Raw genomic sequence first — 18,020 nt, forward strand, 5'->3', positions numbered from 1 at the left:
AAGTGAGAGGATTAATTTATTTACTTCTGTAGGTGAAAGGAACTTAAGGTTAGAATATTCCCCCTCTGAAAATCATCCTAGAGCTCATAATATAGGCTTTGAGGTTTTGTATTTGTTTAATTTACCTCTAAGCAAAATAATAATAGTTTCAGATACATGGCCCAGAGGAGCTAAATGATTTTATAGCCTACAAAGCAGAGCTTTCATATGAGGAGCTGTATGGGAAATTGGTAATCACAGCCTGAACCTCTGATTAATCAGCTGAGGCAAGCGTCGGGTCAGCTGTGGGAGCACAGGTGAAAGTAATTTAGCTGTGCTTCTGGAAGGGGTGGAGCTTGACTCCACCTCCTCTAGACCTCATTTAAGGGCTGATCTCCACTAAGGCAGCATCTCTTGAAGATTGCTCCTTAGTGGAAATTGCCTTAGTGGTTCCTAGCAGACCAAAGGCTTCCATATGGATGAGTTTTTCCTGTAAGTAACCTTTTGGGTATTTACTACCATCTTTTCATTATTGTTGCTGTATAGGAGTGTTTGAGGTTGTCAGTTTTCCTACATCATTCATGTACTTCACAGCAAATAATTCTTGAACAAGTTGACAAGTCTTTCAATATGTAGTTAGGCCTAGACCTTTCCTTTTCCTTTCCAATCCATTGTGGATCATTGGAACTAGAGGAGTCATGTTTAAGATCACTGCCTTTCAAGTAATGATATAGTGAGATGAAACCACTCTGACCTTTGTCCCTTGTTGGTCCCCAGATTCTGAGGTCCCAGATTCTTCCACTCCATGGTGAGGTTCTGGTGCTAGGGACAACACAAGGCTTTACAGCCTAAAGTCCTTCACTGTGTGTGACCTCTAGTTTTCTACCTCAAGCAGTAGGAGTCTGTCTTTGCATTACATCCTGGGATAAAAGTGCCTTATGCCCTCTGGAAGGAATGAAGGTGAGAAGAAAGGTTTTTTTCAGTGCATCACCATGTTTTCCAGAGGCAGGCATAAATTAACTCTTAGCTTTGTCTGCTACTGTATAGCAACTGTTCTTCAAGCAGATGTTAGTGTGTGATAGATCAGCTACAGACAGTTCTATAAGCGACCTTCACTAAATTATGTGCAGGTTGTTCTTGTAGACCAACAGTTAGCAAGAAGACTTCCAAACCTGGCTGATGTTTTATAGGCATTGTCTTGAGGATAATAAATGAAAGAACATCTGTGCTTAATATTTCTCCTTCTCTCAGAAATTCTCTGCATTCCACAGACGTGAAATGAGATCCTTCATAAGAGAGCAGTACCTTTGAATTCCTCTAACATTTAAAGAGGTTAATAACTTAATGACCACAAGAAAACTACTTGAAAGATAAGGCTTATTTGAATATTAAATGAAGTAACTAAACTCAGTAACAGTGGATGCTTTAAAAAAGTTCCCAATGTATTGTTCATAATTTTCCTAGTAGCCTCATATTTTCCATTTAGCATACAAAGCTGATGTTTTTATCAAAAATCTGTTCTATATTTGTCCAAATTCTGTTTGGTCTACATCCAGAAGTTACACTATTTTTAACATAGTGGAATCCCAAGGTTTTTCCAGCCAGAGTGAGGATCCACTCAGAATTAATGCATATTTCAGATCACTGCATATGAGATTCCTCTTTATGCTTCTTTGCAGTTCTCCCAGAGTGACTTTTCACTTTTCTTGGCTGAAAACTGCTTATCTGAATGAATTGCTGCGTTAGGTAGGGTGTGCTCTTTTCACCAGGAATAAACAATTTCTGGGAATGGCTAAGCTGTCACAAGCAGATTTGGGAATAAAGGGCAAAGCTCAGAGCTATGAAGGTTTTTTGGGTGTTTGGGTTTTTTTTGTGTGTGTGTGCGTGTGGTGCATACTCGTCACTTCATAAACACCTGACTGAGACTGTTAATTTACTTAAAAAAAAAAGTACACAAAAATAAGTTCAAACACTTGTCACTTGTTAGTCTGGCGTTGATTGTCCTGATTTGTACACCTAGATAAAAACAGCTTTTATCTTACAAAAAGATGCCTAAAATTTCATGTACCTAAAATAATGCTGTATTTGTTTCTGAGGGAAAGCTGTATTTGTAATGCCCAGCAATGCATCTCTTCATGGTTTCATGCTCATTTTAACAGATACAAAGGAAAGAAGAGCAATGTGTCTGATGCTGAAGTTGTTGTAAGAGTAACTTCAAATAGTAGTGAATTCAAAGTAAGATTCCTGCTATCAATTTCTTATTTATTAACACATCTCTCTGTGAAGAATCAGCACTTCTTTTGCCTTGGTACTTTGCTAATGTATGAGGAGAGCTATGATCACTGCTAGAGCTGGCTATGTCATCCATTTTGCCTGCCCAGAGAAGTAAAGTTGCTGGCTGTCTCTGGAGATGTCACCTTTAGCTGAAGCCAAGTATTTGTGTGTCGCTTTTCTTACCTGGAGTTTTGTATGTAGCTGGAGATATACAGCTGGCTGGAGAGAAAAATTCATAGGTATTTTTGATATTTTCTGCTTTTGTGGGCAGTTTTGGTATCAAGTACTTGAAGTTGGAATAACAGAGAATTTCAAAGGGCTCCAGTGAGACCAAGCATTAAAACAATATTTTTTCCAGGAAAAAAAGGCAGTGCTGTCAATTCTAGACTATTATTATTTTAAGATATTTTACTAAATTTTAGGGCAAAACAGTAGCTGCATGGCCTGATCTTTTACATATTATTGGTCTATTTTCTTACCCATTACTCCCTAAGAGCAGCCTTGAAGTTGAAATTATTGATGTTCACTATGAGCTGAGAATAAAATGCGATCATTTTACAAACAGTAGTGACTCACTAAATGGTGAGAAAGAAAAATACTGGTAACTGATGCAGGCAGGTGACCATGCCCTGTTCTGCAGAAAAGGAGGGGAAAAAAACAAACAAAAAAAAAGAATGAAAGATATGAAGTTGTTAGATGTTGAGGGGCATCAAGGTATCTGTGCACGTGTGTGGAAAGACTCTCCTTCCTCATTTCATTCAAAAAACAAGAGAAAGCTCTGAATCCTGAAAATGAGGAGAGCACAGTCTACACAACTGAGTATTCTGCAAAAAATTGAGTATTTTCTCAGATTAAAAGGTCTTTGCCCAGGCTAGAGAGACTTCTGCACAGTTATCTCTGTGCAGTTGTAAGATCCACCTGGAGCATGTCCAGATGCTTCCTGTCAAAGTTTCAGGCAATGCCCTGCAATAGTCCCTAGAACAGAGGAACAGAGAGGCAGGAGATTCAGAGGCAGGGTGGTAGCCCAAGCTAAGCAAAGAACTGTTTTGTTTGACGTTTTGCCCAAGGTCTGTAGCAGAAAGAAAATGATTTGACCTGTAAGAAACCTTGGGTGTGGTGGAAAGTGCTTCCTGGGCTGGGGGAAACAGGCGAGCCTCCTACACATGGGCTGTCAGCTGCCTTGGGCATGGTTGAACAAATAAGTGGGCTCTGGCTGAAGAGTGATAATGATAGGAAATATTTTGGATGGACTCATGTTTAATGATTTTTCAGCATTACTCAGGTGCTTTTGTTTCAAAGCTTCAGAAATAATTATTATTGAGGACTGTGGGAATAACCCTATGCAATAAATATTGCTGATGATTTGGGACAAGCAAAACTGTACATGGAAGACTGAAAAGTTTTAAAATGCTATGAACATGATCTACTGAGGTAGTGTTCACTGATGGGGTGACAGGCCATTTACTGAAATATGCAACACAGTATCATTACTCACTGCTAATGTGCTACATAGACTGTGTAGAACAAGAGAGTGGGCATTTAAGAGCAATTGGAAGTGTGTGCGCATCTGTACTGAACAGAAGTCCAGGCTTTACAGCAATGAATATGAAAGTCCTCATGAGATGGGTAGGGATCAGGTGATAACGGTCCTAATGCTATGGTTGTACTGTTTGTCTTGTCTCTACATTTTGTGCTGAAGACCTTTCTTCCTTCCATCAGAAAAGCTCAAATCCTTTCCTTAGAGTGCGTGTGATTTTTATCACAAACATCTCCCAGTTTCTTGAAGGAAACTTATGTAGTTTTTTTTTTTTTTTCTTTCAATCAATCCAGGTTTTAAATATCACATTGAAATACTGTATGGGAAATTGGTAATCACAGCCTGAACCTCTGATTAATCAGCTGAGGTAGGTGTCAGTTCAGCTGTGGGAGCACAGGTGAAAGTAATTTAGCTGTGCTCCTGGAAGGGGTGGAGCTTGATTCCACCTCCTCTAGACCTCATTTAAGGGCTGACCACCACTAAGGCAGCATCTCTTGAAGATTGCTCCTTGGTGGAGATTGCCTCAGTGGTTCCCAGCAGACCGAAGGCTTCCATATGGGTGGGTTTTTCCTGTAAATAACCTTTTGGATATTTACTACCATCTTTTCATTATTGTCACTGTACAAATACACACCCAAATCTCTCCTCAGACAAGCGAGCTTTCAAAACTGACTAAAACTTAACCCAGCATAAAGGAATCTCTCTTAAATGGCAAACTTTTGGCCCAATTGTACCTTGAAGGTACAGAGATCGAAGGCAATGCAAAATTTTATATGGACTTCCCAGCATTGAGGAATTTTATTATCTGTACAGACTGCACTCTGTTACTGTTTCTCAGCAAAGCATTGATTTCTTCTTACAGCCTAGCAGTTTCTCCTCTGGCTGCTGGAATTCACCCATTTCCATGTTTATTTCCTAGCTGGTATATCACTTCTTAATGTGTGCATCCAGAGGACAGGTGACACCTCTTCTTGATTCCCCAGAGAAGCATATAGTTTTAGATTGTCCATGTTTGTAACAATCAGGCAGCATCCTCAGAAAACATTTGCTACTATATAATAAACAAGTTACCTGCAAAAGCTGTTTTATTAGTGTTTCATCACCATTATGGTTACAATTGGATTTCTTTATTAGGGGTAAATGGGAAATAAACAGTGATTACCTGACCAAATGTTTGCTACCTGTTTTTCTGTCTGTCTTCACATCTGTGGCCACTAGAAGGGATGAGAACTTGCTGTTTATTAGGATTCCTTGTATCCCCATCCACAGCTTCTGATCATACTGCTCTGTCCATCCATGTTACTTTGAAGAAAATTAGGACCTTTTTAATCTGAAGTCTTTCATAAAAAAAGTGAGATTACAGAAGTAAGCTGTGGATGCATCTGCATGTTACTTTCCACCAGGAAAATTAACAATGAATTTTGAAGAGCACTTGACTCAATTATAACCTCTTCTTACATATTCTTCTTCCATACCAAAACACCCTGGTTCAGAGAGCACACTCATTTTAAATGATAGTTTCTTAGTTGTGCTATAGATGAACACAATTTATTTCCCCTTTTTTGTGAGATTTTAATAATTCATTGGACTTCACTGCACTTACCTATCTTGTGTTGCTTCCGTCTCACTTTGTAGACTATGGGAGATGCTTCTGCATATCCAACACAGACACTTTGATAGCACATAGATATCATAAATACAACATGTAAAGTAGTTTCAATCCAGAGAACTGTAATGGTATCTTAGAAATCACATTCAATTGGTCCACAAATCAAATCTAAAACATGGTATTATCACTAGTGGGAGCTCTGGAATGAGAGATCACTGTAATAAACCCCAGTAGTAGTATTTTTTTTCTGCTATATTTTTCAATGTTGGTAAATGAAGTGTATATTTATTGAACTGATATGTCCTTTTGAGGATAGGTATAACTTTGACAAGTCTTGTGTCTGCATAAAGAATATCCCATTAGGTAATTTGAATACAGTTTAATCTGTTATTATGAATAGTAATGTTACATGGTTAGATGACTTCATATTTATTAATTGCCAAAATGCAACTATATTTTGCTTAGCCACCTGATCCTGAGGGTAATTGTGTTGCTTGCTGATGATTTAACAAGGGATTAGAATTCTAAACAGCTGTAAAACATACTCAGAAATATTTGTCCTTGACTAAATCACAGCTCTGAGTTTATTTTTTCATCCCTGTAAAAGAGATTTGATAAACCACAGAAATTGGCCATGAGTTTTGCATCTGCTATGACGTACTATTTGAGATTTGCCTTTCTACTGTTGTAAGATACCAAGTGTATTTATTCCAGTTTACATTGTACATTCTGTTCCCTTAGCTGCTTCAGTATAAAGTACCTGTAGCTTTTAAATTCAGTGACTTTCACAACAGTTTAAAAGAATACACTTTGAAAACAGAGAAAATCAGCAGTGCCTTGTATTATTTTGATGTAACTGGAGAAGCTGCCTGCAGGCCAAGTATCATCAGCTGTTCCCTTTCAGTGCAAATGAAATGAGATAACTTGTCCTTAGGACCTTGAAAGTCTCAACTCTGCATTTACAGAACATAGCTTTCCCATGGAAAATAATAAAATGGAGAATTATATCTAGACTTAGAGTAATCTTTTGAACTTCTCAGCTATACTGGTTTTACTAAACTCTGTGAGCTCCAGCCATTGAAATGATCCTTAATTTTGTAGTGTGGCCCCACCTGAGACTACCACCCCACACACTCTGCCCATAGGACAAAAGCTGTATTTAAGTTCAGGTTTGAACACCTCTTTCCTTCCTTTGAGCTTTGTATTGAGGATCTTCAACCTTTGTTTCTAGCTATCTCTAACAAGGTCTCTTGCTCCTCCTACCTGGGCTTTCTCTAGCCATGGATAGCAATGGGTCTGGACCTGCCTGCTGTGTTCAAGTGCCCTGTGGAAGGCAGTGTTATGGGACAATGGCTGAAGGTGGGGTGATTCTTTGTTCTCTCAGCTTCCTGATGCTTTGAGCTTGCAGCTTCACATATCATAGTGTCATGGGGCAGAACAAAGGTGTAAAATGGAACATAGGAAAGGAACAGACAAAAGCAACGTGAGCTCTTGGAAGGTGTTTGTCCACTTGGTGTGTGTGTTTGTGGTCATAACCTGCTGGTCTTTACTTGGGCTTTCCAAGGGTAGTGTGGGATGCTTCAAGATAATAAATTTGTAGAAAAGATGAGTTTATCTTGTAGGTTGGTGCATGGTGTGAGACAGTTTTAAAAGGTATTTCAGGAGTGTGGTTCCTTGGCTTTTTATTTCTCAGTATATATTAAGTTGTAAAAAAAAAAAAACCAAAAAAAAAAAAACCACAACAAAAAACAGGGAGAAAGGAATGAGAGGACAGCTTGAGAATTCACTAACCCCAGCCTCGGTGGCAGAGAGAGTGAATAGGTGTTTGGCACTGCTGTGAGCAGGCAAGTTCTGATGAATGTGGCTTCTCTTTATAATATGATGGCAAAATGATTTTAGCACAAAGTAGTCAGATCTCAGAGTTTTTGAATGCCTGAATTGGGAAGTCAGGATCCAAATTTGGAATGGGATTTCAATGTGTTTCTGTCTTTTTAGTCAAGTATAATCTTCTATCTCTGTTTCAGATTATCTGTAAGAGTTTTGTACTGTAGTGATAGAATATTAGCATGCTGATTCTCTATGTTAAAATAAAATTAACCTTACCACAACATCCCCATGGTGTAATTTTCTGTGTGACTCTTGCATCCCTGATTACTGTCGAACGCACCTTTAATTTTCTAATGACTGCTGTTTACTGAGGCTGGTGATCTATTCAGCTGGTTATTGGATATTAGAGATGTGTTGTTGGCTTGTTTTTCTTCTTGCCATAAGGTTGTTTTTTATTCTTGCATAGACTTTTTTAGGTTAGGTTTTATTTCAACAGAAAGCCGTTGATTCAGGGTGTGTAGAAAAAACTGAAGACATACTTTGCTTTAATAATTCTACAGAATTAAGCACTAGTAATGAATATTTGGATATATATATGAAATATTTGTAACTAACCTCATTCTGGTGTATTTAACAGCTTCATTTACTAATAGTTGCAGCTCATCCAAAGAAAAAAACAAAACCCTTACCATCCATTTTTAAAAGAATATTATCAGCAATAGTTTACATACTTGCTGAGTGACACTGGGTGTTAGGCAGGAGAGAAGGCTGAAGTTTGCTTCCAAAGGATTCTTGAGAAGTGACTTTGAAACATGGCTTAAAGGGTAATTGCTTTTCCATCATAATTTTTTTTTTTAAAGTAGAGTGATTTTCCAGGTGTTTGATAAACACTTGGTTAAATAATATGTCTACAGTCAAATGCTCAATGAAAGTCTATGTTTGGAAAATAGCAATTGCAAAGAAAAGGGGAAAAAAAGCCATTCCAATGGCATTCTACCTCACTCAAAAAGAATGTAAGGGCTTGTAATCAAAGACTTATAGGAGCTAAGTGTTTACCCATTGCTGACTGCATCCAGTGGTGAGCTGAGATGCAATAGCAACTGCTTTCCATTTTAAGGCTGAAATATTCTTGCAGTAAATAATTATTTCTTTAACACAGTTCTCAAAAAGCATGTCCTATTGCATAATACTCTGTTTTTATATCTGGAGATAGAAAGTCCAAACCAGATCCTCTGTGGGGAGAAATAAAGCCATATTTTCAAATTATTTTTCTGCAGTATGCCATTGTCTCTACAGGGCATCTTAATGGAGTAGCAGTGTTTCTGTGTTGCAGTAGTTCTAAGTACTGGAGGAATGCTGAGACTTTAAGAGGAGAGGTCTTCAAAACAAAGTATATATAGAATCAGAGTGACCGAGGTTAGAAGAGACCTACAAGATCATCCAGTCCAGCCATCCACCTTTCACCAATAGTTATAAATCCAAACTACATGTGTTGTATCTCTAGATTTTATTAACCAATTCTTGCACCTGCTAGGCTTTAATTCTTCTGAGGGTTGCTCTCTGCACTCTGTATAAACGTGCCCACCAAAGCATACTCATGACTGCCTTTTGTACCTCTGCTCTTCCATTTGAATCCCCCCAAGCAGTGATCCAAGTGAGGCTTAGATGCTGCCCTCAACTCCTATCTGATATCTTAATTAGAACAAGGCCACTCCATCATGACCAGTTATGGACCATAAACACCTGAGCAGAAAGGGTTTTGTAGACTGTGGTTCAGCACTGTGAAATATTATCCAGAATTGGCAGGAGCTGGTGCTCTGCAGTATAATCTCTTTTTCAACTTGAGAACTAAAAATGTGGCATAACAATATTAAATATTTTGTCCATATGACAGATGGAAATAAAAGAGACAGCTACTAATGTGCTGCTGTTTTTGTTTTTATAATAACAATAATAGGAAAATGTTTAAAGGATTTGGTTAATTCTAATGCAGAAATAGCAATATTTCACTAGCAGTTGTTCTCTCTGTACTATGCTCCAGTGAAGGCTGAATGCCACCTATATTCCTACAGCTAGCTTATGTTCATAAGTCTTGATAAACAGCCTTATTAAACTAAATAGAATGAGTAGTAGATTTAGGTAGTGGCAGGGGAGAAATGTGTTTCTCTGATGACCTCTTTGCTCTCAGACCCACGCAGAAGGCACCAGACCAGTGTTTACTGCTCTGGAGTATGTGATCACAGAACACAGGGAAAGCTGATAAAGATGAAATTGATTGTTTGCAATGAAGGGGAACAGAGGACGAATGCATCTAGACCTTATTTACAAAAAAGGACTGCTAACGGACATATGCAGCAAGTGTGCAAAGATCTGTAGTTTTATCCAGCTTTAAGATATTTTGGTGTGGTGGTTACAGTGGTGGTACATCAGCTTTGGGCAAGTTTTATTCTTGATATGGCAACTTAGAGAGGCAATTTTCAGTTTATTATGTCCTTATTATGAAATAAGAGCCATCTATTATAGGTGGCTTAATAGTTAAGCACTAAAATTAGAATATAAAACATTCCGCTTTATTTTCCACCAGACAAAAGTCCTTCCGTTTTTTTTTGATCTTGCTATTGGAACATAATGGGGGAAAAAAATTGTAGTTCAGTTTCTTTGTGGTGTCTGCTGGCTTCTTAAAGGATTTCTATTATGTCAATGCTTTTTCTTCTAACTCTTATCTATACCAGTAAGTACAAAGTGGCTTAAAGCATCCATTTATTCTGTGGTCCTGGATTTAAAGAAATATCTTAGCACAGTTTTTGGTAGATGCAACCTTTTTCAGTTTCCCTTTTTCCTTTGTCAGTGACACTTCCAAACTCAAGCAATGCCCTAGCAACATGTCTGGGTCATGTGGCCCTCACATCCTGTAGTCTTTATGAAGACCAAAATGCTTGTTGGTTCTCTGTGTTGAAACTGAAGTATGTCTGAGGAAATAGCTTCCCAGAACTGCCTTCCATCTGCCCAAGATGAGGGTGTCTGCTGTGAGAACTCTGGGGGAGGACAACAAAACTTTCCCTCACTCCTCTGAGATGATTCTGGCTTGTATGGAACAGCTGGGTTAGAGAAGGAAAGATAGCCTCTCCAGCCTGTGTGAGCAACAGTTGGAGAGAAATGAGCCCTTTTACTGTAATCAGACAGTGGAAATTGTATGCAAGTAGTGATTTTTTTCTTTAATAGTATTTACTTCTGAGTTGTTTGGTTACTGTTTTTATGACAGATAATTGTTTTTCTTTCCTGTTAATAGCATTATAAAGATTTAAGTTCTTTTATTATTACATTTATTTGTTTTAGAAGAGAAACTGTAATAGCAGGACTTGCCCCAAATGACTGGCTTTCTCGAATATTCAGTACCCAACTGATTCCACTGCCAATGTGTAGGGGGAATATAAAATGATGAATATCCTAAATCTGAGCATGAAGACTTGGCAGAATTGGAGGATGGAGGGCGGGAGTGATTCCTGAGTACATTCATTAACTGTTTAAATATTTTCTTGCCAAGAGTTTTCTGACTTTTTTTTTTAGAATGAACTTGAGACAAAGGGCCTTTCTTCTTTTGTGGATGTGGTGTTCATTGGGATTCACCTGATGCAATACTCTGTCATTAACTCATCAAAGGGCTGACTCCTTGGAGCCTCATCAACAGAAAGACAGGAGGAGACCAAAGCATTGGAAGTTCTTTCTGCGTTGCAAAGCGGAAAAACAGTCCAATGGATTATATGACATGGCAGATCTTGAAAGTACAGCACACAGAGGAAGGAAGGAGTGTCATAAATACAAGGGTATTTGGCTGTTATTTTTAGAGTTGACTGACAGATAACCACGTAGCAGTGATGTGTGTGGGGAGGACTAGTGGAATAATGCTGGAGATGGTTATAGTCTGATGTAACTCCTGTGTGATGACAACTCCCTGGCTTGTAGTTGGTCTTTATCCCTGACATGCAATGTTCTACACGTCAGCTTTCTTTTGTTTTCCATGGCTTGTTTCTCTTTGCTTTCCACACCAAAAAACAATGAACTAATGAAAATGATCCTTTTATGAGATAATGAATGTCATTTGTATTTCTACACATTCCACTTTGAGCATAGGAGAAATGCACTGTACGGTTGGGCAAAATGGTTGCCCACAAATAGAAGGAAGACATTTTTTTCTCTTCCCCCCTCCCAATCCCCCCCCCAAGTGTTTCTTTCCTTTGGAGGAATGTAAGAGCCTTCTCAGCATGGGGTTACTCCATTGTGGGTGGGTCACTGGTGTACAAACTAAATCCTTTTCCTACTCCCATTCTCCAGATCAAGGCTGACACACTTATAAAAAGGCAGAGCCAAGCTCAAGGGAAGACTTCAAAAGAGAAATGCATCCTTTTCTCTGTGAACTCTGTTGCTTTTTGTCTGTGTTCCCATCGAGGTCTCCTTTCCAGGTATTAGTCATGTAGTGCTCTGGGTAACAGTAAATAAACAGTTTTGTTCTGAGAATTTCCTATTGCTGCTTCAAGTCTGAGCCTGTATCCTTATTTTGGTGTCTTGAGGAATATCTTGCCCTCTGTCACTCTGCAAAAGGTGGAATTTCATCCTTTGTGGTAACACAGCTGTGTTTAGGGAGAACTGCTGTTACTGCACTAAATAAGTCAGTTCATGCTCTCCAGAAAGCCTGTCCCTTTTCAAGGATTTAAATCCAAGAGGAAATCCCTCTAATATTAAATAACATTACAGTATAGGAAAAAAGAATATATATATATATTTATCTATACTTGTACAGGAGTAACAAACAGTGAATATAGGGCACACCTAATATGTGAGTCCTAAATTAAGGAGATGCAAGAGGAAGAAAATGCATAAAATCAATCCATAACAGAGAAACAAAATTACTATTATAACAGAACGATGACAGACTTAATTAACATCTGTTGGGTCAGGTTTCAGAGAAGTGATCAAAGAAAATACTTGAGTACAAAACAAGCTACATAGTAAGTGTTCAGTAGATCAAAACATTTAAAAATATTTCAAAGAAGTATGAGATGTAAAAGGTGGGGAAAAAAAATTAGGGATTATGTGAGGATTATGCTGAAACTTGACTAAAGGACAAGCACTCCTGAACAAATAACATTACATTAAGCTAATTAGAGTTCAGAATATGAAATTGTTAAAGTTTGCTATCTCAGCTGTTTCTTTAAACTGGAAAGGGGATTAATCCATATTATAAAAATAGTTAGTGGTTCAGAGGGCAGAAGCTATAAAATACTGCTGAAGGTTGGAAAAACAATAACAAAATTCACCAAAAAATGGAGTCTGAAGTCCCAGTACTTGAATTGCTTAGAAATGTGAAGAGCTATTTGTGTGAGCAAATCTGCTGAGCTCAAGTGCACAGCTTGTATCAGTAAGGCAACATGTGTACATAGGTGCTTTGGGATGTACCCGAAATCCATGGTATTTTGTCTGCAGTTAGATTGAGTATTTTAGCTGAAGCTAAAACATTAAAAATAAATCAGAGAGCATTCTTCCTTGCTGCTATTGTCCTAGAGAAAGACATATGTTCTAATTCTTTTATATTTTCTTAAAAGACTGCGCTGTAAACTTTCTTATTTAGTAAAGAGTTCTGAAGGCTTTCAAGCCCCATTTAAATCAATAAGAACTGTGAGTGCCAGAAACCCATAAGGATAGGAACCCGGCACATTGAAACTTGCAGAGGATGTTATGGCTGACTGCTGGCTCCTCTTGCTGGTAGAAGATGCTGAGGCAGGCAGCCAGCTGCTCTCCCCAGGAGGGAGTTAGTCCCTGGATCTCAGTTTGGGAACTGCTGTCTTAAATAAATCTTTTCAAATATAGAGCCTTTTATGTTCTTTCCAGTTCTCCAACCTTCTCACAATTACCATTTCACATGGGAAGCATGTACCCTTTCTTCTTGCTCCTCTCCTTTTATTGAGATGAGTTTTCAGTGTTTTACTCCAGTTGTAATACATATGCATGTGTACATTTGTGTATTTGATTCATATGGCAGAGGTAACAAGAAGCACATTTGAGCCTGAGCTTGTAGAGTCTGCACAGCAAATACAAAATAAGACAGTGCTGTGTATGTGTGTGTGTATATATACATATATAAAGCACAATTTGAGTCTAGAGATTGTATATGGGTCATCTCTTGGTTGTGAATGTGTTTTACTTATTGTATGCTTATTTAAAAAAAGAAAATTGCACAGATGCTCAGTGTACATGCCAAATAAAACTCCTGAAAAAAATAAATACAGTAATTATCTTTTACTTTATCTGGATGATGGAGCATTTAGTTGTGTGACTATCACAGTTTAAGGGCCAATGTGAAAACTGCAGCGCTACACTACTAACATACTTCCAGCAAACTGGCGGTAGAGAGCAATCAGCTATAATCCATGTGAAAACAAAGACAAATGAAGTTTGGTATTTGGAAATGTAATAGCCTTATAGAACTACAAGAAAGCTATGAAAAATCTATGCTCCTGTAATATCTATGCTCCTGTACGCACTGTGAGGAGCAAAGTCTACTTAATCTGCATTTCTTTCATCCTGCATTGCTGAAACCTGCAACTTTGGTAGGATGGAAAAAACAGAATGTTAAGGATATGGGAATAAATCAATTGCATGTGTTCCCCCCCCCGCCCACCCTTTGTGAAATACATGGGGCCACTGAATGACAAACAGATTTTTTTTTGTTTACTATGTAGCTCTTTGTAAGACAGAGAGAACGCTACTGTTCAGGGAATGGTAGACTATTAGCTTCTAGAACAGGAAGGACTGCGTTGTCTTGTCTAAACATAGACATAAGGTGAAGAGATCACACAATATTTGTTTTTCTACTGGATGGTTTATTTGCATATGTTTAGTGGGAGTTCTCTGCTGAGAAAATACAGCATCTGAAGGAAGTGTGGAGGAATAGTGTAGTGCTCAGCGCTTTGAGGTCAGGAAGGTGAAAGCACGCTGAAAACTTTGCCAGGAGGCTCGAGCATTTTTGTGGTTTCATCTGTTTACCTTAGCTATGATAGAAGATTTAGGCAATTACCAAGCAACCTCAAACAGTGTCTTGTTCAGAAATACTACCACCTCCTTCACAGTATCATCATTGGGAGCTCAGTATTTTAAGCTTTTTCATTTAAGTGTTGTTTTAACGAGGTCTGATATAATTAAGAGATAAAGAATGGTGGCTGAAGTGATCCATTTAGAAAAGATTAGTTGGAGGTTGAGAAGGGGAAGCTCTTGCTTTCATTAGAGCTCAGCCTAGGACTGAATAGCTTCTGTGGTTGCTGATTCACAGCAGTTCTGAAAGGGCATGCCTCTTTGAAGAGTTGCTGTATATTTTCAAGGAAACTGGTAAACAACTCTTGCTTAGTCTTGGATGTGTGCTGGCATTATAGCAGTATAGCACAAGTCCTTGACTCTCATACTCAAGATATCTAATTATTTTTGTGCTTCAAAGATAGTCATGCTTTTCAGCCTCTCCATTCTCCAGTGTGAAGTAAAGGTGTTCCTAACACCTCTTTTCCTCATTGCCAACCAATTAATTTTACAACACTTTAATTCTGTTGCACTTTCCTTTTGTTCCCTTCCTATTTATTTTTGTCTCCTCTCCTTTCACCCCTCTCTTTATTACTTCCTGAGGTGTATTTGTTTTTTTTTCTCCCCACAACCTTTCTGAGTTCTGTTTCTAGGTTTCTCTTGCCAGGGCAGTATGGGGTAGATCCTCAGCTGTTTTCTAGAAGAGCAAGTACATCTATTTGTCTCCATGTTCCTGTGTTTGTCTGCAGGAGACCAACAGAAGAGAAAAACCAATTAGAAAGTGAAGTGTCTTTTCTGAGAGAGAAACTTCAGGCTCACGATGTGCAATATACCTGTGTTATAATGAGCTGTGGCTAGGATACAGGCCAGAAAAGTGTGGAGCATGAAGTGCACATTGATAACTTGCATACACAGATTTCACTAAATAGCTGCCCAGTAATCTCTCTGGAGCAAGCTTTGTTCTTAGTTTTTCAGTGTTTTTACATCTTGTCTTAACTGGTAATAAGTCTTTCTCACAGTATTTCCTCACTGCTGGCTTTGGTTTTGAGTGAGGTGCATGAAAAAGAAGTCATCAACACTGTTAGCTCTTTCCAGCACTGAAATTTAGGTCTAAGAACAGGGAGAGGTGTGCTGAAAGCAGCTCTCCTCCCTCCTTGAAGCTGGTTTGCTCTTATTTCCATATAGCTGCCCCCAAACATTAACACCATCCTCTCTGTCTTCTACAAATGGAGTGCCCCAAGCCAAAGGAGGATGGATTGCTGGTGTGGATATGAATGCATTAATTCTCTCAGAAAGTTAGGCACACTGCTAACTCTGCCAAGTGTGGGAAATAGAAGCTACCCGTGAGGCTGGTATAATGCATGCCCATATTATCAGAGAGTAGCTCAGGAGACCTGCTGTCTGAACTGGCTGGTGCTGAGGACTTGGTGCTCAGACTGAAGTGTTTGACTCAGTTGTGGTCTGGCCCTGGTACACAGGGTGCTGGTGGGACCTGAGGTTTCTTAGCTGTGCTGCTGGAATGCTTTTTTTGTCTCACTGCTTGCAGTGTGCACTGAGGCTGCTTCAGAGCTTGCTTCAGTGTGTTCCTGGTGCACAATAAAACAGCACTGTAGTCAAGCATTGAGTATTCCCATTTTGACCTCACCTTTTTCTCTGAGCTCAAACTTCATCATGTGTTATGACAGACTAACTGTGGTCTCAACCTTTTACTATAACAACCAGAACTGCTGATCACTTTTTTTCTCATCAATCCCAGCAAAACAGCAATAATATGATACTGGGCACCCAGGGCTGAATGTTCAGTTGTGCTTGTGAGTGCTGACTGCTGGTGAGGTGTGGTATGAGCTACAGCAGGAATACCTACAGAGAATAGCGGTGCAGCTTATGTTTTGCAGCAGACTGATGCTATAAATGCTCCACAACATAGAGAATGGTTTGGGTTGGAAGTAGACTTAACGATCATCTATAGGTGGGGATACAACCCACTAGATCAGGCTGCTCAGGGTCTCATTCACCACCTCCAGAGATGGAGTAGCCACTGCTTCTCTGGGCAACCTGTTCCAGTGCCTCACCGCACTCACAGTGAAGAGTTCCTCCCTTATTTAAGATAAACCTGCCCCCTTTCAGTTTGAAGCCGTTCCCCGGGTCCTGTCACTACGCTCTCCGATTAGGGGTCCCTCTCCATCTCCCCGCAGGTCCCTTTGGGTGCCGGGAGCCGTCAGTCGGTGCTGACGACGGCCGCGAAGTCGGTCCGAGGGTGCAGCCCCCGCGGTGCGGGCCCCAGGGCGGCGGCGGGGCGCAGCGTCTCCGCTCCGGCTGCCCGCGGGGGGGCGGCGGCCGCTCTCGGCGGCGGAGCGCGGGGCTGAGCGAGCACTAGTGGGAGCTGGAGAGGGCAAGAGGAGGGGAACAACGAAAAAAGTCCCCGACCCAAGTGCAACGGCCGCGGTGCAGCGGGTGAGGCGGCGCCGACGAGCGGTAAGGACGACGCGAAAGGGGTGGCTGTTCCGCAGCACCGGAGCTGCTCAGTTGCAGAGGGAGCTGCTCGGGCCGCTCTGCGCTGCAGGCCGGCGGTTTAAGAAGCCTCTGTCTCCCTGAACGTTGATCTGTGTGGTTTTGTAACTTGGGGTTGGTGGAGAACGGGGCCAATCGGTGGGTAAGGACGCGGCTGTGCGGGCTGGTGGTTAGGGGCAGCTGCGGGGCTTCGTCACGTGCGGTGAAGCGGCGTGAGAGCCGGCGTGCCCTTCGGGTCGGATCACTCGGTAACTTCGGGCTCGCTTTGAGGCCGTCCGGTGGATGCAGATAAAAGCAAGCCTAGCCGATAAGGAACCTGTGGGGGGCATACAGACCCCAAGGTCTGTCCCACGTCTTGGTAGCGCGACGCCGGGGTGAGGGTAGGAGTGTAGGAATAACGCTCCGGAACGCGTTGAGCGTGCAGCCTCTCATCTGCAGCTCGGCTTCGTCCCGGAGAGGGTGTCTTTGCAGCCCGTATCGATCTTCTGTTTCCACGGACCCCTCGAATGGCCCCTGACCCCGGGTAAACTTTCAGCGTTCACGCCGTGGCAAGGATGTTTGTGCTTTAACTCCGCGCTGTGACAATAACCCACACCTCTGTCTGGTACCGGTGATGAAGGATTGTTCCTTTTTCCTTCTTGTGCCACTCACATTTGTATACTTGCACCGTTTTTCCTCTCGTTTTCATCCTGGAAAGCTCCCTCTTGCTTCGTTTAAAGCTAATCTGATGGGAAACTGATATCGCCACGTGTTTGTTTGTTTGGTTTTGAGAGTGGACCATTCAGAACGCTTGTGTTTGGAGTCAGGACACTGAGAGGTGGGATTGCCCACAGGGGTGGCTCACCTCTGTCAGGAGCTGTGCAGACTCCTGCTCCCTCCTCCTGGCAGGGGGTGTGTGTACAGGGGTGGATTCCATTCAAAGTTACTTTAAAAGCAACTGAAAATTCAAAGCAGCACATTTTAACATCAGAGCGACATGATGAATTCATAATACACTGTAAATTCTCTGGTTAATATGTTGAAACTTCGTTATGAAACAGTTCTGCAGTTGTTTCAAAACAAGGAATCCACCACAATAAACACCATGGAAGGGCCACAAGTGCCTTCCCACAGCCTGCTGCCCAGCCCAGCTTCAGCAAACTACTCTTGATTTACACTTATGCATCTGGAGTCTCTGGGATAGTTGTATCTCCTATTGTCTGTGTGCATCCTTGAGCT

General features: G+C 40.5%; 1 long non-coding RNA gene across 1 annotated transcript; it reads left to right on the forward strand.

Moving 5' to 3' along the window:
- The first annotated feature begins 399 nt into the window (after positions 1-399).
- Positions 400-11,307, forward strand: LOC107313613. The gene is made up of 2 exons (XR_001555087.1): positions 400-471; positions 10,794-11,307. It is a non-coding gene; the product is annotated as an uncharacterized LOC107313613 (long non-coding RNA).
- The last annotated feature ends 6,713 nt before the right edge of the window (positions 11,308-18,020 follow it).

Source organism: Coturnix japonica, chromosome 4 (genome assembly GCF_001577835.2).
Source record: "Coturnix japonica isolate 7356 chromosome 4, Coturnix japonica 2.1, whole genome shotgun sequence".
In the NCBI taxonomy this organism is placed as follows: Eukaryota; Metazoa; Chordata; class Aves; order Galliformes; family Phasianidae; genus Coturnix; species Coturnix japonica.